Source organism: Equus quagga, chromosome 10 (genome assembly GCF_021613505.1).
Source record: "Equus quagga isolate Etosha38 chromosome 10, UCLA_HA_Equagga_1.0, whole genome shotgun sequence".
NCBI lineage: Eukaryota > Metazoa > Chordata > Mammalia > Perissodactyla > Equidae > Equus > Equus quagga.
The window spans coordinates 39108661-39130440 of NC_060276.1; the positions used below are offsets into that span (position 1 = coordinate 39108661).

At 34.9% G+C, this 21780-nt stretch overlaps 1 protein-coding gene across 1 annotated transcript in view; it reads right to left on the reverse strand.

Annotated features, from left to right (window-relative positions):
- The window catches only part of IL1RAPL2 (interleukin 1 receptor accessory protein like 2), a 965470-nt gene that overhangs the window by 133714 nt on the left and 809976 nt on the right, over positions 1–21780 (reverse strand). The gene's annotated exons all lie outside the window — the stretch shown is intronic.

Consider the following 21780-nt stretch of genomic DNA (forward strand, 5'->3'; position numbering starts at 1 on the left):
TCATTTCCTTCGTTCTACTGATTTGGGGCCTTATTAATTCTTCTTTTTCTAGTTCCTTTAGGTGTATTGTTAAATTGTTTATTTGAGATTTTTCTTGTTTTTTGAGGTAGGCCTGTATTGCTATAAACTTTCCTCTTACTACCACTTTTGGTGTATCTCATAGACTTTGGTACATCGTATTTTCATTTTCATTTGTCTCCAGATACTTTTTGATTTCTCCTTTAACCCAATAGTATCTCAGTAGCATTTTGTTTAATCTCCACATATTTGTGACTTTCCCAGTTTTCTTCTGGTCATTGATTGCTAGTTTTATACTATTGTTGCCAGAAAGATGCTTGGCATTATTTCAGTCTTTTAAAATTTATTGAGTTGTGTTTTGTGGCCTAATATGTAATCTGGAGAATGTTTCATGTGCATTCAAAAAGAATGTGTATTCTGCAATTTTTGGATGAAATATTCTGTGTAAATCTATTAAGTCTATCTATTCTAATATGTCTTTTAAGGCCAATGTTTCCTTATTGATCTTGTGTGTGGATGATCTATCCATTGATGTAAGTGGAGAGTTAAAGTCCCCTACTATTATTGTGTTACTGTTAATTTCTCTTTTTACGTCTGTTAATATTTGCTTTACGTATTTAGGTGCTCCTGCGTTGGATGCACAAGTATTATATCCTCTTGTTGGATTTTTCCCTTTATCATTATGTAGTGCCCTTCTTTGTCTCTTGTTACAGTTTTTGTTTTAAAGTCTATTTTGTCTGATATAAGTATTGCTACCCTAGCTTTCTTTTCATTTCCATTTGCATGGAATATCTTTTTCCACCCCTTCACTTTCAGTCTGTAATTGTCTTTAGGTCTAAAGTGAGTCTCTTGTATGTGGCATATATATTGGTCTTCTTTCTTTTATCCATTCAGCCACCCTACATCTTTTGATTGGAGCATTTAGTACACTTACATTTAAAGTAACCATTGATAAGTATGCACTTATTGCTATTTTGTTACATTTTTATGGATTATTTTTTAGTTTTTCTCTGTTTCTTTCTTCTTCTCTTGCTCTATTCCCTTGTGATTTGATGGCTTCCTTTAATGTTATATTTGAGTTCCTTTCTCTTTATTTTTTGTGTATTTATTATAAGTTTTCGGTTTGTGGTTACCATGAGGTTCATATATAAAAACCCAGATGAATAGCAATCTATATTAAGTTGATGGTCTCTTATGTTGACATCTTACTAAAAGCCCTGCACCTTTACTTTCTGGTCCACATTTTATATTTTTAATGTCATATTTACCACTTTTATGTTTGTGTATCCCATAAGCTCTTATCATAGATATAGATGATCTTAGTACTTTTGTCTTTTGACCTTTGTACTAGCTTTATAGGTGGTTGATCCACTACCTTTCCTGTATATTTGCCTTTACCAGTAATATTTTTTCTTTGACAATTTCCTTATTCCTATTTATGACCTTTGCATTTCTACTTAAATAAGTCCCTTTAATATTTCTCATAAGGCTGGTCTAGTGGTCATGAACTCCTTTAGTTTTGACTTGTTTGGAAACCTCTTTATCTTTCCTTCCAATATGAATAAGAACCTTGCTGGGTAGAGTATTCTTGGTTGCAAGTTTTTTCCTTTGAGCACTTTCAGTATATCGTTCTTCTCCCTTCTAGCCTGTAAGGTTTCTACTGAAAAGTCAGCTGATAGCCTTATGGGGTTTCCTTTGTATGTTACTTGTTGCTTTTCTCTTGCAGCTTTTAAGATTTTATCTTTATTTTTAATTTTTGACATTTTAATTACAATATGTCTTGGTGCGGACCTCTTTAGTTTTATCTTGTTTGGTACTCTGTGCTTCCTGTACCTGGGTGTCTGTTTCCTTCCCCAGGTTAGGGAAATTTTCAGGTATTATTTCTTCAAATAAGTTCTCTGCCCCTTTGTCTCTCTCCTCCCCTTCCGGGACACCTATAATGCAGATGTTAGTATGCTTGATGTTGTCCCAGAGTTCCCTTAGACTGCCTTCATTCTTTTTAGTTCTTTTTTCTTTCTTCTGTTCATCTTGGGTGATTTTCTCTACTCTTTCATCTAGATCACTGATCAATTCTTCTGTGTCATCTACTTTGCTGTTGATCCCTATAGTGAATTTTTCATTTGCATTGTTGTATTCTTCAGCTCTGATTGGTTATTTTTGATATTTTCTAATTCTTTGTTGAAATTCTCACTGTGTTCATCTATTCTTCTCCCCAGTTCGGTAAGCCTCCTTATCAATCTTAGTTTGTACTCTTCATCAGGTGGCTTGTTTATCTTTGTTTTGTTTAGTTCTTTTACTGAGGATTTGTCCTATTCCTTTATTTGGAACATACTCCTTTGTCTCTTCTTCTTGCTTACTTCTCTGTGCTTATTTCTATGTATTAGGTAGGTAAGCTCTGTTTCCCAATCTTAGAAATGTGGCCTTAGGTAAGAGATGCCTTATGGGGCCAGCAACACACTCCCCTCTCATCATCCATGCCAAATGATCCTGGGGTGTCCCCTGTGTGGGCTGCATGTGTCCTTCTTTTGTGGCAGGGTTGCTATTGTTGCAGGTGTATGAGTAGGCTAGGCTGGCCCCCAGGACGGCTGGCTGTGAGGCTCAGCTATGTGCAGTTTCTATGGGTAATTTATTGGGCAGGGCAAGTGCCCAGCATGGCTGGCTGCAAGGTCTGGTAACATACAACTACTGCAGTTTTGCTGGTAAGTGAGTCAAGACCCAATGTGGCTGGTTGCCAGGCATAGGGGCACACAATTGCTTCAGCTCCCAGTGTGGTTCCCGGCAGCATTCAGCAGCCTCTGCACTAGTCGTTGGGGTAGGCTTCAAGTGAGGATAACTGCATGGCATGTGGCTATTGTCAGCTTGCTTTTGAGTTGGGCAGGCCTCTGGCAAGAACTGGCTACACAGCCCTGCCATGCATAGTTGCCTCCCTTAGGAATATGGATGGGCGGAGCAGGCCCCAGGCATGGCAGCACATAACCTTTTCAGGCATTGGTAGGTGGGGCAGATCCCCAGTGTGGCTGCTTGCGGGCCCAGTGGCACAAGTCAGGTGTGGGTTCACAAGTCTACTGTGGGCTTGTTGGTGGGCGGGGCTAGTCCTTGGAGCTGGGCTGTCTGCTGCTTGGCTGTGCTACTTTGCCTCAGGTGCTCTGGCGGGAGGGGCAGAACCCTGGTCTAACAGGCTAGAGGAAGGATTCCAATGGTGCCTGCCAGAATCTGTGTCAGCAGGACTGAACTAGGTCACAATAATGGCTGCCTCCAGTGTCTCAGTCCCTGGGGAGTGGGCCCAGCTGCCTCCTGCCTCTCCAGGATGCTCTCCAAACCTAGTGAGTCTCTTTTACAAGTGGAATACGCACTTTTCTGTCTGGTGTTTTTGTGCTGGTTTCTGAATCCAGTGAGTCTGTGTGTGGGCCCTTTAAGAGCAGGTTTTTCTTTTCCTGAAGTTCTATAGTTTTCCTGGGTGTATTCTCCATTGTTTTGCAAAGCCAGCAAAGCCAGATATTATGGAATCTCTTTCTCTTGTGCTGGATCTAAGGGCTGGGGTGGCTAACGTGGAGCTCAAACCCCTTGCCCCTCTGGAAAAAGCTCCATACTTTTGAGATTGCTCCTGGCCCTGAAGCACCATGGCTAGAGTATGTATTTTTTTCTCAGCAGGACTGTATTTCTCCCTCTTCCACTGCTGTCTGTGTTGTCCCTTTCTGTGGAGGTTCTGTTTATCCAGTTTCCAGATCTCTCTCAGAGGAAATTGTTCCACAGGTAGTTGTAGGTTTGTTGTGTCACAGGAGGAGGCACATCCAGGATCCTCCTATGCTGCTATCTCCCAAACTCCTCCTCTTGTTGATTTTTAATAATCACTTTGAGCTTCTTATTTTTATGTTTTGAAATACTCATCATTTTTAATGCCATGCTTTCAATTGGCTTGGCACTTGGGGATAGTTATATTCCATTCTAGAGGGAAATTTTTTCCCTTATACTTACTTAAGGTCATAGGAGATGAAAGGAGGGATAACATAATGGTTAAGAGTATGAGCTTGAGAATCAGACAAAAGTGTACTTGGAACCCCATTCTGCTGTTTACTAGCTGTAAGATTTTGGCCAAGTTACTTATCATCTCTAAACCTAGGTTTCATCATCTGTTAAACAAGGATAGTAAGTAGGGTTTTATGAGAATGAGATGAGATAAGCCATGTAAAGCCCTTTAGCACTGGATCTTGACATACTAGGTGCTCCATTAATGGCTGGTATTACTGTTGTTATTATAATGCACTGCAAGTAGAGGCTAAAGGGCCATGAGACCTCCTCCATCATTTACCAACTGTGTAATCTGGTCCAAATTGCTTCACTTCTCTGAACCTTGGTTTCCTCATCTGTAATATCAGGATAGCTGTAATGCTCACCTAGATTTGTTGTAAGGATTAAATAATATGATGAATATAAATCAATTGGTGCATAGTAGGAGCTCTGTAATTATTATCTTAAACAAAACAATAGCAAAACCAAAAATCTCTCCATTTTAATCAGGCCTCATTCCAAATGGCCTGGTTACTGAATTTGTCATACACTTGATTAAGTGCTATATTTCTACAACAGTGTAACTGTGAGATCAACAAATATCTTTCTCCATACCTGAGTGATATGCAGACCTGAATTCCTATATCCTAGGGAAGTAATCTCACTTAGTCCCATGGCCTTATGCAGATGACTCTTAAAAATCTGTTTTTCCTGCCGTGTTTTCTCCTCTGAGTTCCAAACTCATGCATTTACCTATCTCCTTTACATCTCCACCTAGAAGTCTGATAGGCATCTTGAAATTAATATGGCTTAAAAATAAACTTTCATCACATACCTATCCAAAAACCTATGGCACAGCCTTTACTCCAGTCTATCCCTCACCCCTAAGTCTTGTGGAATCTACATATAAAGCATATCCTCAGTATACCTATTTCTCTCTATCTCAGCTACCACAACTCTCAGTCAAGCCTCCATTATCTCTCACCTGGACAACTACTAAAGCATCTTAATTGGTCTTCCTGCTTCTCTGCTGGACCTTCATCTCATTGCCTTATTCATTTATTAAATGTGGGCCTCCCTGGGAAGAGCATGAGGCAGCTCTATGCTGGTGAGGTAGTCCCTGAACGAGTTAAAAGCTGAAGGCTGTCTGCTGATACACTTCCAGTAGTTGGGATAACAAGTCCCTTGCTGAAGGGATAGTGTAATTCCGTGTTCATCACATTGGATATCCTAATTGAAAGCCCTTTCCTGAATGATTCCAGGATACATATGGGTAACTCTCTGATATTCCCTTTCTGTTGTAGAATATTTGCATTTTATAAAGTTTTTACGCCTAAGTTTGAATTTTGACAGTGGCTCTGCAACATAAGCATTTCTATCCCAATTTTCTACAAAAGGAAATTGTGGGTGAGAAAAGTTTTGACTCAAGGGCAAGCAGGTAATAACTGATAAAAGGGGGACAAATTATTACTTTGATTCAAAAGTCCAGCATTTTTTCTACTATGCTTCACTACTTCCCTAACCAGAGAGTTTAGCTGAGCATAAAACCCCATTTCCCGCCACCAAGCTTCTTAACTGAGTTTTCTTGTACTCTTTTTTTCTCTATTTGTTCTTTCTGCAGAGGGGCTTGTGTGTGATTATTTGATTATTTTTATACTAGAAGTGTGGGTAAAACTGACACATATATTAAGAAAAGGCAATCTCCAAAGTAATCAGGTTAAGACCTTCTTGGAAAGACTTGTGTGGTTAATAGTATTTGAATGGCATCTTTAAAAAAAATCAGTTGTTCTTTATAAAAATTATTTAATGATAATGCTCTAAGTAGGTGTTTATTCATGGGGAAGTATTGAGACTGCATCTAATCTCTATCAGATAAATCATTAAAGAGAGCTTTAAGATGGCTTTGTATGCTAAGCACACGCTGAAGACAAACTTCATATTCAGCAAACCTGTATTTATTATTCACTTACAGTAGGTAAGACTGGTAAGTAAGCTTCAAAGAACTTTTTCAGTGTCAAAGCCCAAAGCCTTGCCAGCTGATTTGAGAGGGTGGTCAAATCTTGTTAATTAGTCAGCCTGTCAGCCTGTCAGCAGAATTATGTAGAGTTACAGGTAATAGCTCATTATCAAGAAATAGCTATTGTTAATTATGACAAGGTCATGAAAGTAATATCTTTCTGAATTGGGGAGAATATTAAAAATAAGGAAAGTGTCTTAGAGTAAAATGAGACCTAAAATCAAACACAGGAAACCATGTCTGAAAAAGGAAGCTTGATGGTCTCCTATGAGTTATATGATACTCTGGGCCCAAAGCAGCAAGTCCTCAGAATTGGGTAGCTACTTCTTGAGGTGATCAATGGCCACTCTGGGCCTTGATCACTGGTCCCTATGATCTTGTTTACAGGGGAGTATCATCTTGAATGCTTCATTAACAACCAAAGTGTGCTAGAGTCATCTTTAGTTACAATCCTCTTGTAGAGTTGTTCGTTCAATGTGTATATTGAAATTTTCTTGGCTGCGTGCCTGAGCCAGGGGAGGAAAAGGGAGAGGGACTTTAAAAAGATGATAACAAAGTCCCAAAGACACAATTTGCAAATAATAACAGCTATCATTTAATAAGTCATTGATATTCCAGGAACTGCGCCAAGTAGTTTACATATATTATCTATTTCAATCCTCACAACTGTCTTGGAATGTGGGTAATAGAATTATCCCCATTTTACATACAAGGAAACTGAGAAACAGGTTTGATCACTTACCTGGGGTCACATAGTGAGGGGCAGTGCCACTGGAACCCAGGTTCAAATAACTCCCAAGTCCATGCCTTTAATAATACTTAATATAATAATAACAATAACTATTATTAGTAGTAATGTTTCTTAAAAATTTATTAGATAGGACCAAAATATATGAATCATAAAAAAATGAAAAATTGAACTTGATCGAAAGTAAAAATTTCTACTCTTCAAAAAGCACTACTAAGAAAATGACAAGGCAAGTCATAAGCCAGGATAAAATGTTGCAACACCTATATCTGACAAAGGACTGTTATTCACTACATACAAAGATTTCCTCCAACTCAATAATAAACAGACAAACCGCCGAATAAAAATGTGCAAAAGACCTGTGCATTTATTTCACAAAAGAAAATACAAGAATGACTAGTACCGACATGAAAAGAAGCTCAACATCATTTATTATCAGAGAAATGCAAATTAAAACCACAATGAGATACCACTTCACACCTATTATAAGGGCTACAGTTTAAGAGACCAATAATATCAAGTGTTGGTAGTGAGGTGGAGAAATTGCAATTTTCATTGAAAGCTGGTGGAATTGAAAATGGTATAACTATTTTTAAAAACAATTTTATTGTTTCTTGTAAAGGTAAATACACATTTATCACATAACTTAGCAATTCCACTCTTAGGTATTTACCCAAGAGAAATCAAAACGTTATGTCCACAGGAAGACTTGTATATGAAAGTCTGTAGTAGCATAGTTCATAATAGCCAAAAGTCAAAAAAAACCCTCACATTCCCATAAGCTGCTGAACCGATAAAAATCTGTTATGTTTATGAAATAATAATAATAATAAAGAAAAGCTGCTGATACACACAAAAACATGGATAGAGTTCATAGACCTTATGCTAAGCAAAAGAAGTCAAACACCAAGGAGTGCATTCTACATGATTCTATTTACAGGAAGTTCTCGAATATACAAAATGAATCTATAATTTAAAAAAAAAAGATCAGTGGTTGCCTGGGGCAAGGATGGGGAGACGGTGGAGAGTGACTACAAAGGGGCACAAAGAAACTTTTGGAGAGACCGAAAAGTTTTCTACCTTAATTGGGATGGTGGTTATACGGATGTTTATGTTTGTCAGACATCATCAATGTGTATACTTAAAACATGTGAATTTTCTAATATGTAAATTATACTTCAATAAAGAAATATTTAAAAAATGATTATAAAGGAAGCATGCCTTTAAAAGATACCCTGATTGAAAGAAAATTTGGCTCAATAAAATAAACCAACAAAATATGTCACTGTTGTTAAGATGGTGTCCAAGAATCACTCTTCTATCCTAATAACCAAGTCCAACCCCCCAGCTACCGAAGTACTTGTTACAAAAAGATGGATATGCAATGGCTCCTATTCTTGTCTGTACTCCCACAGATTGTGGCTTCACTTTTCCCACTGGGAGCTGTTTCCAAAAGCAGTCATAGGCAGGCAGAGAGCCCAGCAATTTCTCTGTTGGCAACTCTCATAGGATATATAATGTCTCCCCCAGTGTCAATCGTATTTATTGAAGGGCTCATAGGTTCTCCTGGAAGTTAGAGACATCAGTGTCTCTCTAATCATAGATCCCAAGGCCGACCATAATCATGTCCCTCCTGGCCCTCTGAAGGCAACTAGTCCTACAGAGATCAAAGGACACATGCAAAGGGCCCTGGTCTTGCATTAGGCCAACAACCTCAATTATGCACACACACTGTTATTTCTTTTATTCTGTACCCAGAGGGACTCTGACTCTCTTGGTTCAGGGTGAGCCCTCAAACTCTCTGAGAGGGTTCACTTAGGAGTTTAAGCATGGAGCCCATTAATCTTTCTGGCAACATCTGAACCCAGGACTTGAAGTTCTCTTTGTTTCTCCCATTAAGTATTAATGCACAGTCACAGGTATCCTGCCATTCTCAAACTTTGAGATACAAACTAAACTTCAATTATGGTCCTAATTTCAAGCTCACAGTCCTTAAAGAATAAAAGAAACCTTGGGTAAAAGGCATAATCAGAGTTCAGTGGAATTGATCAATAGAAGGGTCTTGCTGTTTCTGCTTATGACTGGCAAAGTCAACTAGAATAGAAGTTCCATTGCATGGAATATGATCTGGGCAAATATAAGGTGTCTGAAAAGTAAAGAAACAAAGGAAAAATATTTCATTTCTATATTGTGCTTTTTCCCATTAGTGATTGTTCCCATGACTTATATTTAGTGGCATTTTGCCAGCAAAACATTTTGAGTTTGAAGGAAAATGAACATATTGTTTAAAAGTAAAGACCCCTTGTTTCCACATTTTCCAAACATTCTCTATATATTTGTCATGTCTTTGAGAGTTGGGTTATTTTAGCTTAGTTGAATAAACCTGCAATTCAGGTAGCTGCCATCACATGGTGGTATAGATATGGGTTATCCAACTAATTCTTACTCTTCACTTCCCTGCAGGCGTCAATCGCTAAGATAAGCCATAGATGACCATAATTCATTATTCTTTTTTGTCTGCATATATTCTCTATTAAAAACAACTCTATGAATCTGGTGTCTAGATGGCATGAATCTGTCAAAAGAAAAATCATAAGCCAAAATACCTGAAGTAAAAAAAAACCTACTACAATAAAGTAGACTGTTATCAATCCTAATTAGCTTAATCAGATACTTTGTTAGTGCTATCAAGTCAGTTCTTATTCCTAGCAATCCTTCGTACAGCAGAGTGGAACCCTGCCCACTCTTTTTGCGCCATCCTCTCACTTTTGGGCACCATATTAGACAATGCTCCACTGCTATTCGAAAGGTTTTCATGGCCAATTTTTTCGGAAGTGAGAGGCCAGGTCCTTCTTCCTAGTCTGTGTTAGTCTGGAAGCTCCAAGGACCTGTGCACTATGAGTGACCCTGCTGGTATTTGAAATATTGATGGCATAGCTTTCAGAATCACAGCAAGACCCAGCGCCACAGTATGACAACCGACAGACATGTGGTATGATTTCCTGCCTGGTAGCTGAGCTGTAGTGGTGAGAGTGCCGAATCTTAACTGCTAGATCACCAAGGCTGGCTAATCTCTGAATCAGATCCTACTATCCCCCAATCTAATTAGAACTCACTTTGAACCATTCCAGCTTTGACAAGTTGCCCTAGATCTTGGCCTGGGCACAAGTGCTGTTTGCTGCCTGCCTGATCTGTTGGCTCTGATTGAAGCTGTGGGGCATCAAGGCTTGGCATGAAGCTGGTCACTTTAGGCACTGAAACCTCTTAATCACTTGCTAACTATAATTACTCTCTGCTAAGACCTTATCTATTCCTGACTCACAGGCTGTTCTCACTTCAGCTTAAACTTCTGGTATTCTTCCTGAACAGAGGATGGAGAGAAAACATCTTCACCCTACTCAGGTTCCACGTGCTTAAAAAAGGAAAAGCTGAAACTTTACAAAGACAGCAATGTATAGAAAGACTGTTCCTCTAACAGAAAAAAAAAATCTCCCTTTGGGGAACTCTTTATGATTACCCATAACTCTCTCTCTCAGTCTCTCTGGCATTAAAAAAAATTGTGGTAAAATATACATAACGCAAAATTTACCATTTTAACCATTTTAAATGTACAATTCAGTGGTATTAATTATATTTACAATATGCAACTATCAACACTATCCATTTCCAGAACTTTTTCATCATCCTAAACTATCTTTCCTTTAATGAATACTAATATTAATACTGATCTCCTTGCTTAAAAACCTCTAATTTCTGTTCAAGTTATTTACTGTCTACAATTAACTGGCTTTTAAAGAGAGCTATCCATCAGGCCTCCCCTCCCCCTTTTTTTTCTCTCTAGAATTTTTAAAATATTTTGAACCTACAGAGCCAAATCATTTTTAAGCAGTTGTTCAGAATAGCAGTTTACTCACAGAGTGATTATGGCACAAGGGGTGTGACATTCTCCCACGATTTAGAGGATAAGGTTTCAGAACAGATCCTAGAGAGGAGTTGAGTTTCTCCCTACTGAACTCTGCTTTTGTTTCAGGAAGTGGCCACTGTGTAATTAGTGGTGAATCATCAGGCTAGAATAGCAGGCATGGTAACTTGTATTTTCTTAAACATAGAGAAATTAAGAAAAAACTAGTATAGTCCACACTCTATGCTCTATTTATTATTATTGTTTATTTATTTATTATTTATTAATTATTATTAAGACTAATATTTATCTTTAAAATTATTTTAATATAACAAATGAGTTATAATCAGTAAATAATCAAGTTAGCCATGCAATTAGCCATGCAAATGTTCTAATTCCCTATAGAATAAGTGGGAAAAAATATAGAAGTCTGTGAAAGTTTTCTAACTTATGCTTCAGTTATCCTACTTCTATCAACAGGTTATTCCAGTAATTTTTAAAAGAACTCTGGCCTTATCTGTTCCAGGTTAATCAGTTTTTAGACAATTACATTTCAAGGTTTAAATGTCCCATTAACACTTTCATGAGCTGTATTAGAAGCCAGAAATATTAATTCTCGAGCCTTTTTGTTTCCTGCCAGCTACAATAACTCATTTCTGCTTAGCCTTCAACTTGAAGTTCTACTTGATTTGCCCACTTGCACTTTCCTTCATTCTCAGTTTCCAAGCTGCTTTTTAAACTGGAGGCATGTCTGTCCTTGGTTGTTTCAAAAATGCTCTCAGAACTACTTTCTTTTGGTGAATGAAAAGTCTTTCTTTGACATTTTAAATCTTGATTACTTAAAGGAGCCATACTAGACCATTTTGTAACAAAGACAAACTTGGCTGAAGTTAAATTACACGGGAAGACATCCACACCCAACATAGTGGAATTATTTTATAATTTACTTTATTCTAAAAATGCTATAGGCTCAAAATAATACAAATATAAATTAAATAAACATATAACAGTTTTCTCCTCCTGAACCCATGGATCAGAGTGCTCCCCTTAAATTAACCACATCCTATCATTCCTTCACAGCTTAACGGTTCCCTTATAAAGATTTATCTGATTAATCCAGCTTGCAAAGGTCTCTTCTTTCCTGAATTCCTATAGCAGTTACATGGGCTCTTTCCCCTTTAAACCCTTCTCACACTTCTGCCAAAGACAGCTGATCATATTATTCCCCTGCTCAAAAGCCTCTAATAGGTCTACCCTGCCTTGACAATAATTTCAAAATCTTTAATGGAGCAATTAAAACTCCTTATAACCTTGCTCTGAACTTCTTTTCTGGCCTCCAAACCCACCCTGGACTATAAGTACCATCATTTAATGATACCACACAACTTTAGAGTCCTTAAATATGCCATGAGATTTTATACCTTTGTGTATCGGCACATGTTTCTTATAACTGAAATGGCCTATTTCCTTTTTAGTGCCTGTTGAATGCCTATGCATCTTTTAACACCTGGTCAAGAGTAACTCCCTTTATGAAAACTCCTCTGACTCTCATAGGCCAGACTAATATATGATAAAGTTTTCACAATTATGGTGCTGGTATAGGAATAGACAAATATATAAATGAAACATAACAGAGCTCCGAAACAGGCCCATATATACCTGAGAATTTAATGTATGGTAAAGGAGGCACTTCAAATAAATAATGCTGGAATAATTGGCCATTTATTTTGAAAGAAAAAAGAAAAAATAGATCCATACCAGATATCATTAAAATAAAGCCAAATTGATTTTTTAAAATGAACCATAAATTCCATTATATAAAATAGAAGTCAATATAGGAGACTATTTGTATGTTTTTTTAATGGAGAAGTAATCCTAAAAAAAACAAAGTAAGCAAAATGCTTTAATAATATGATTGCTAAATTTAACTTCTTCAAGTTAAAAAATATCTCTATGACAAGATATTCTAAACAAGTTGAAACAAAAAGTAGTAGTCTAGGTATAATTATTTGAATTACTTACAACATACAAGACAAGGTATTAGTATCCAGAATATATAAAAAAACTCCCGAAATTCAATTAGAAAAGAAACTCTCCAACAGAAAAAGGGGCAAAAAATATGAAAAGGTCACAAAATAGGAAATACAAATGTCCAATAACTACATGAAAAGATGCTCATTTTCAACAAGCAAATATGGAAATCCAGAAAGAACAGCAATGAGATACCATTTTTAAACCATCAGATTAAAAAATAATGAATTAGTTTGATGATACCATAAAATCTGGCAATTCTACTTCTCAGTATCTAAACCAGAAAAACATGTGTGTAAAAGAATGTTCGCTGCAGTGCTGTTTGTAATAGCGATAGGTTGGAACCCCTAAATGAATATTAATAGGGGGACCAAATAAATAAACCACATTATATCTGTAGTATAGGACACTATGCAGTAATTTACAAGGATGAGGTATTGATAAGACATAGCGTTGAATGAAGCAAAAGCAAATTTGCAGATATTTCTGTACAGAAAAATGCTGATTTCATAGAAAACAAGAAAAATAATACTACATATTTTCTATCAATACATGTCTATGTATGTAAGTGCTTAGAAAAAGTTCTGGTTTAAGGGGATGCTAACCTTACCTATAATATACTTACATGCTACTTATATAATCAAGAATTAAAAATAGACTAAGAAATATGTTAGGTTTTTTAATATTTAAACATTATTCACTATGAATTTTTTTTGGCAAGACTAAAAGGATGTTTCCTCAATCAAAACAATAGTTTAGAACAAACTATTCAAGGTAGGGACTATACCAAAGACATGCCTCTACACTCATTATCTCATTTAGCTTCCCTAACAAGCAGGGCCCGGTTTAGGGAGAGGCGAGTGAGATCATGTCATCCCAGTACAAGACTGAATCCTGCCTTTCTTTTTAAAAAAGTGATATTTTGTTCATTAGAGATTTTTGCATTAATTTTGATTTTTCAAACGATTGCGACAAATTATTTATCTTGATTAATGAGTTTTTTGGTGCTCCCTAAATTTTTGCATCCAAGCTGAGTGCCTCACTCACCTCTTCCTAGTGGAGACCCTGTATAACAATACTGTGAGTCTGGTATTATTACATCCATTTTACCCATGATGAAACTGGTCTAAGGCTACACAGCTAGTAAGCTAGTAAACAATAGAGCCAGGATTCAAAGTCAGGCCCATGAGAGTCAACACCCATGTTTACCAACTCAAAGTTTTTGTATAATTTGATTTTGTTCGGTTCATTAGTTCAATGGACCTATGCTAATTCCCAATGATAATATGCTTTATATATCTTCCATGTGGGTGTGCTTCACACCCTATTTGGCAATATAGTTTTAGCCTTGGCAAACAATTCATGGGCGCACTCTGTACTTTGCATTCCTCACCATCTGTCAGAGAGATATGAGAAAAAAGTCTTGTCAGAAATAGGATATGAATTATGCAGGATCAGAGTGGTTTGATCCATACTCTTCAAGAGAAGAATCATAAAGCTATGTAGACTTGAAGGTAGATTTATTGGTTCCACCTTATTTCAATAAAGGAGTACTTGAAAGGTAAATCATTGATTGCTCATTGTCAGTTTTCATACCTATTTTGAGAAACAATCAATGAACATGTATTTATCAAACACTCACTTAGCTCCCTTCTCTGTGGTTCTCAACAAGGAGTAGTAAAGCCCCACAAGAGAATTTGGAAATGGGTAAAGGAGGTATTTTGGTTGTCCAAATGACAAATTGAAAAGGATTATTTGACACAATCTCAAAAAATGGGAGAGATTATATCTCTGGTGATGGTGGTGGGAAGGGATTTGGGGAGTCAGGAAAGACTATGGAGGAGGTTTTATTGCAGGTAAGTCTTTGGCATATCTGGACATGGAGAGAAAGGCATTCCAGGCAGAGGGAAGAACTTGAGAACTTAACAAACACAACTCACATTTACTGACTACTCACTATTTGCCAGGCACTGTTCTAAGTGTTTTACAGATTTTAACTCATTTATTTCTCATAGCAATTCTGTGAGACTATAATGAACTCTGATTGTCAAGCTAAAAGGTTTAGAAAATGTCACTTACTATATTTCTATATTGGATAGTCTCAATAATATGCTCATCAGTAAATTAAAGATTCAGAGAAATTCCAGTGGCACAATGCCTGTTTAATATTGTTTAATCCAGACTCTCACAAACTTATTTGGCGGAAAATATATTTTCATCAATAAACTTCTATCTACATTAGTGTTCCAAATGAACACGTTCTGGGAAACTCTGTAGATATTGTGGAATTAAGCTGGTTGTAGGGGAAATGGAAAGAAAGATACAAATCTGAAACATAATTTGCAGTTTTTAGTGGTCAAAGAAAGTTTTTCCTTTGACAAGATCATAAAATGCTTTGTGGTATTTTTATGGTGATTTGACAAAGAAATAACATGATGCCATCAAGGTTTGTTCAACTAATTGTACCTAATTAGTTAATCTGTCTCAGCATGATTTTTTTACTTGATAGTCATTCTATATTTCATCTATAGGAATAAACTATAATGAATAGTTCATACCATATTTAAAAAGAAGAATAATAAGATAAAACTTATCTGACCAGATGCTAAAATGAGCTATAAAGATAAAATAACAAAGGTAAAATAAAAAAAACAAAGTAATATTGGTATGAAAAGTATCAGTGGATCAGAATAGATAACCCAGAGACCTACCAAAGAATATTTAAGAATTGGTTTATGTTAAAGGTGACATGATAAATCAGTAAGATATGGTCATAAAAACTTATGCTATTAATGGCTTTAGGGTCATGTCATTTAAATATATAGAAATCAAAAAGTTAGATTCTAATCCTACACTTTATACTGAAATAAATTCCAAATGGCTTGGAAATGCCAAATGAAGATAGGAAAACATAGAAAAGTAGAAAAAATATAGGCAAACATTTATCAAATTATGGTAAAAGGTATAACTTTATGAGCATAAAAATCAATGGGAAAACAAGAAAGAAAACGTTTAATATATTTTATGGTCTCATTAAAACTATCAAGTATAAAAAATCCCGTTCTGCAATTAGACCACACAAATTGTTCTCAAGCACATATTGTACAAATATGTTGATCATGTGCCAGGCCATAAAGAGAGTCTTAACAAAGTTTGAAGAATGGATATTATATTCTCTGTCCATAGTACAATTAAGATGTTAGTAATAAAAAATAAATGAATAAAAATGCAAATTAATAATTAATAAATAAAATATTAATATAAGCAATAATAAATCCTCATAAATACGCATATTAAAAAACATTCTCTGGGTCAAAGGAGAAATCATAATAGAATTAAAAAATACTTAAAACTGGATGATAATGACAACATAGCTCATCAAAATACATGGGACGCAGTGAAAGCCAGGTTCCAACAGAAATTCACAGTTGTAAATGTTTGTACTACAAAAAGACTAGAGGCAGAAAATTAATAAGGCAAACATTCCGCTAAGAAGATAGAAAAGGAACAAGAGAACAAACTCAAAGAAAGCAGAAGAAAAGATAAAAGTAACAATAATAGTAAAAAGATAGTAAAGATAACAGAAAAATCAAGTAAATAGAAAACAACAAATAATGAGGGTCAAGAACAGCAAAAATTAGTTTATTGAACAATCTAACAAACTATACAGAGTTTTTAAAAGATTAATCAAGAAAAAAGAAAAGGCACAGATAAATATATTTTTATAACTAAGGAGATAACGTAGACATTAAAAGATAAAATATTTATCAATAAGCTTAATAAATTGAAAACTTAGATAAAATGGAAAAACCGTAGAAAAATATATCTTCACAAAATTGAGTCAAGAAGAAATACAGGACTACCACTATTGTCCATGATAGAGTAACAGGGCCAGATATAACTTCTCGCCTTAAATAAGGAGATGACTGGACAAAACATATGAAATGATAGTTTTCAGACATTGGACAAGAGACAGAATATAGCAGTGATCTCTGAGAGAAGGAACAAAATGAGGCAAGCCTTATGATTGTCCCAGCTTCCTGCTTGAGGAGAGTTTCCAGGCTGCAACATAAGGAAAGGGAACCCTAACAGAGGCCAGTAGTATCTTTGAGTTAAGGAGACAGAATTTGAAGTTTGAGGAGGTCAGGGCATCTATAATTTGTGGTTTAAATACTAGAAGGATGGAGCTGCACACAGACGGAGAATTCTGGAGATCTTCAGAGGGGTACTCTCAAGTCTTTGGCTGAGTGCTGCCCTTTGCATACATGGGAGGAAACTTCTGAAGCCAGGAAACCAACAAACCAGGAGAATGGAGTAGGCAGAAAAATCCCTGCAGCATACACCAGGCTGGTGATAGTTTCTGTTCCCACCAGCCAGAGTGGAAAGATCTCCTCATATATCACAGGAGAATCCCCAGAAGGGTATTGCCTTAGCCAGGGGGACAAATTAGTCCTAGATTAAAGGCTTCTCTGGACCTAAACTAAAATTTCAAGAACAATCCTCAAAAGGATAAATCTGATTCCAAGCAACAATTGTATCCTGGAACAAAACCAATAATATTTAAAGAAATATAAAAAACTGCAGTACCTAAAAAACATAGAATTCACAATCAACAGCATTAAAAGAAGCAGGAAAAATAGGACCATAATCATAACCATAAGAAAAATCAACTAGTAGAAACATATCAAAAAACAAAGCAAATTGTTGAATTAAAGAAGAAGAGTAAAACTTCATTATAAATATACCTGATTTGTTTAAGATCATAAAATATGAGCATGATAAAGAAACAGAAGATATATAAAAAGATACAAGTAGAATTTTTAGAAATTAAAACTACAATATCTGAAATGAAAAACACACTGGATGAGATTAACAGGGGAGTAAACACTACAAAAGAAAAAATTAGTCATCTAAAATGAAGCACACAGAGAGAAAAAAGACTGGAAAAAGTGAACAGATGAGTGGGATGATATAAAATACTCTACATACATTTAATTGAAGTGCCAGAAGAAGAAGGAATGAGTGAACAAAAAAATTGAAAAAATGATGACATAAATTTCCCCATATTTTATGTAACCTATAATAATAATCATATTGCTGAACACTAGTGATCAAGAGACACTCAAAAGCAGCAAGGGAAAAAAGACATGTTCTCTAGAAACTATACAAGTTAGAATACGATAGAGCATAATATTTAAGATACTTATAAAAAGACTGTCAATCTAGAATTTTATAGTCAGCAAAATGGTAAATATTTGGCTGAATGTATAGAATTCTCTTTTTCCTATTTAATTGCTTTTAAAGATAACTGACTCCAAAACAGAAAAAACCCAACAACATATTGTGGTATTCATAACATACGTAGAAGTAAAATGCATGACAACAATAACAGGAAGGTCAATAAGAGGGAATGACAGTTAACTTTTGCAAGGTTCTTACAATATATGTGTAGTGGTAATAGTTAAGACTCTAATAAGTTAAACATTTCTATTGGAAGTCCTAAAGCAATCACTGAAAACAAAAAGATATATAGCTAAAAAACCAATGGTAGAAATGAAGTGAGATTAAAAAAAATACTCAAATCAAAGGAAGGCAGGGAAGGAGCAACATAGGAACAAAAAAATAGGTCAAAGAAAAAAACAAACAGTAGAATGGTAGATTTAAATACAACCATAATCACATTAATGTAAATAAACTAAACATGTCAATTGAAAGGTATAGCTTGTCAAACTAGATTAAGAAAAGCAAAACACAACAATGTGCTGTCCTCAAGAAACAGTCTTTAAAAGAAAAGAAATAAAAAGCTTAAAAGTAAAAGAATGGTAAAAGATATACCATGAAATAGTAATTAAAAGAAAGATGGAATGGCTATATTAATATCATACCAAGTAAATTTCAGAGCAAGGAACATTATCATAGGTAAAGGAAGACATTTCATGATGACAAAATAATCAATTCATCAAGAGAAGAACATAACAATCCTAAACCTGTATTCAGCAAATAATAGAGCTGCAAAACACACAAAGCAAAACTAACAGAACTGAAAGGAGAAATAGAGAAATCCACCATTATAGTTGAAGATTTCACACTCTTCTGTTAAATACTTGACAGAAAATGTAGATGGAAAATCAGTAGTGATATAGAATTCTTGAACAACATAGTCGACTAATTTGACCCAACTGATATTTATAGAACCCTCCATACAACAGCAATAACTCCTTTTCAAGTGCACATAGAACATTCAACAAAATGAACCATATTTGAAAATTTAACAACACACGTATTACGGACTGAACATTTATGAACTCTCAAAATTCATGTGTTGAAGTCTTAACCCCCAATATGATGATATTTAGAAGTATCTATGAGAGGTAATTAGGTTTAGATGAGGTTATGAGGGGTGCCCACGATGGGTTAGTGTCCTTATAAGAAGAGGAAGACAGAACTGAGCACGCTCGCGCGCGCTCTCAGTCTCTCTCTCTCTCCGTCTCTCTCTCCCTGCCATGTGAGAACACAGGGAGAAGGCAGCCATCTGCAGGCCAAGAAAGAAAGCTCTCACCAGGAACCAACTCAGCTGGCACCTTGACCTTGGACTTCTCAGGCTTCAGAATTGTGAGAAATAAATGTCTATTATTTAACCCACCCAGTCTACGGTATTTTGTTTTAGCAGCCCGAGCTGACCAAGACACTTCTAAATAATCCATCAGCCAAAGAAGAAATCACAAGAGAAATTAAAAAATATCTTGACCTGAATGAAAATGAAAAACAACATATTAAAATTGTGTGATGCAGCAAAAGTGGTACTTGTGGTGAAATTTATACATTAAATGTTTATATTAGAAAAGTAGAAAGTTTTCAAATCAATAATTTGAACTTCTACCTTGAGAAATCTATACAAGAATAAGAAATAAAACCCAAAGTAAGCATAAAGAATTAAAGAATAAAGAGCAGGAATAAATGAGATATAGATAAAGAAAATAAATGAAAAGCCAATTCTTTGAAAAGATCAATATAATTCATAAAACTCTAGACAGGCTGATCAGGAGGAAAAGAAAGATGACACAAATTTTTTATATCAACTATGAAGGAGGAGACATTAGTATTACTCAGCAGGCATTAAATGGAAAACAAGAAAATATTATAAACAACTTTATGCTAATGAATGAAACAACTTAGATGAAATAGTAAAATCCCTTGAAAGATTAAAACTAACAAAGCTCACTCTGCAGAAATAGATGACCGAAGTATCCTACTTCAATTAAAGAAATTGAATTCTTAGTTAAAACCTTCCCACAAAGAAAATTTCAGGCCCAGATAGCCCCACTGGTTAATTTTCCCTAATACTTAAGGAACAAATAACATGAATTATGTACAAACTCTTCCAGAAGCTAGAGAAGGGAAAGCTTCCAAACTCATTTTATGAGGCCTGTATCACTAAATTCTACAACAAGAAAAAGATATTACAAAAAATGAAAAGTACACACTCAAATGGCTTATGATCATATACACAGATTTTTGACCAAAAATTAACAAATTGAATCAAGAAATTTATTTAAATGATTATACCTCATGACCAAGTAGGATTTATTCCATGCAGTGTTATTGCAACATTGTGAAAATCAGTGAATAATTAAGTAGATGAACAAATCAAAATAGAAAACAAATACGATCATGTCAAAAGATGCACAAAGGTATTTGACAAAATGTAATACCCTTATGATAAAAATATCTCAGCAAACTAGGGAACTTCTTCATCCTGATAACTGGCATCTATGAAAAATCTATAGTTAAGATCATACTTAACACTAAGAGACTGAAGTCTTTCTCCCTAAGAAATTACATTTACAATAGCATCAAAAATATAAAATAATTGGAGATGGATTTAACAAAACATGTGCTAGTTTGTATACTGAACCCTACAAAACATGGTTGAGAGAAATTGTAGAATAAATAAATGAAGAAATATACCATGTTCTTGGAATGAAAGACTTAATACTGTTAATATGTCTATTTTCCCCAAATTGATCTATAGATCAAATGCAATTCCAATCAACTTTCTAGTAGGCTTTTGTTTTACTGTGGTCAAAGGCTGATTGTAGAATTCATATGAAATGCAAAGGACTTAGAAGAGCAGAAATGACGTGGAAAAAAAAATCTGGAAGACTTAAACTACCAGGTTTTAAGATATGCTGTAAAGTTATAGTAATCAAGATAGCATGGTATTCATATGAAGACAGATATGTTGATCAATGGAAGAGAATGGAGTCCAGAAACAGAACTACATATGCATGGTCAATTAATTTCTGTAAGAAGTGCCAAGGTAATTCAAGGGAGAAAAGGAAATCTTTTCAAAAAATTGTTCTGGAATAATTGAATATCTACATGGGAAAAAATTAACCTCAAACCTTTCCTGACAGCATATACAAAAATTAACTCAAACTGGGTCTTACACCTAAATGTAAGAACTAAAACTACAGAATTTTTAGAAGAAAACAAGTAACCTTGGATTAGGCAAATATATCCTAAATGGGACACAAAAACAGCAGGAACTACAAAATTTTTAAAAATGGATTAACTTTTTCCTCAAAATTTAAAACTTCTGTTCCTCATAATATAAAAAGAAAATGAATAAGAAAAGAATATGAATATAATAATATAATAATTTATATTTAATATTAATAATTTAATAATTTATAATAATAAAATTTACTATAATATATAATAATATAATATAATAATATAATAATAATTAATAATATCAATAATTTATATTTAATATTTATATTTATTAATATAGATATATAATATAATAATATAATAAGAAAATGAATAAGAAAAGACTATGAATATAATAAGAAAATGAAAAGCATGTCCCAGATTAGAAGAGAAGATTTGCAAAACATCTGATAAAGAGCTTGGACCTCGAATATATAAAGAACTCTTACAAACTCAATACTAAGAAGACAAGTTCCCTGATGTAAAAAATAGGCAAATATTTGAACACTTACTTCACTAAAGATGATATACGAATGACAAATAAGCACATGAAAAAATACT